At 56.5% G+C, this 637-nt stretch overlaps 1 non-coding gene across 1 annotated transcript; it reads left to right on the top strand.

Moving 5' to 3' along the window:
- Positions 1-228: 228 nt before the first annotated feature.
- On the top strand, positions 229-392 carry LOC121138166. The gene has a single exon (XR_005875343.1). It is a non-coding gene; the product is annotated as a U1 spliceosomal RNA (small nuclear RNA).
- The last annotated feature ends 245 nt before the right edge of the window (positions 393-637 follow it).

Here is a 637-nt window from a genome sequence, read left to right as displayed (position 1 = left end):
GGGGCGTATGCAGATGAGGCGGCGCGCGATGGCTGCCGGTCCCGCGGGGCTCGGAGGGGCCCGTGTCGCGCGTGCTCGCCGTGACACGGAGCGCGATGTCGGTGAGGGACGAGGAGCGCGTGCGGGGCGTAGAGGTCGGGCGCGGCGAGGCGGTGTCGCGAGTGCGGTGACCGTGCGTTGTAAGGGCGCCGTGTGTGAGGGAGAGCGCGCGCGGGGCGTGAGCAACTCATACTTACCTGGCAGGGGAGATACCATGATCACGAAGGTGGTTTTCCCAGGGCGAGGCTTATCCATTGCACTCCGGATGTGCTGACCCCTGCGATTTCCCCAAATGCGGGAAACTCGACTGCATAATTTGTGGTAGTGGGGGACTGCGTTCGCGCTCTCCCCTGTTTTTGATGGTTGAAAAGTAGCCTTTCTTTTTTTTAAAAAGTGTATTTCCTTGGTGTTTTCCTTTGCCTGGAAAAAACTATCTCTTTTTTACTACCCAAGTCCTTTCTATGTTCCCCACCACTGTTTCGTTTGTATGCCCTTTCTTCCACGTAGACACCTTTGGTTTTTGGCATTTTCTCCGCTCTGTTCTGCCACTCAGGCTGGTCTATTTATTATATGGTCTGTGCGTCGCGAGTTCACGGAT

The sequence above is a fragment of the Mesocricetus auratus genome, unplaced genomic scaffold, assembly GCF_017639785.1.
Source record: "Mesocricetus auratus isolate SY011 unplaced genomic scaffold, BCM_Maur_2.0 contig_8766_pilon_obj, whole genome shotgun sequence".
NCBI classification, from domain to species: Eukaryota; Metazoa; Chordata; class Mammalia; order Rodentia; family Cricetidae; genus Mesocricetus; species Mesocricetus auratus.
This window is presented reverse-complemented; position numbering and strand designations above follow the sequence as displayed.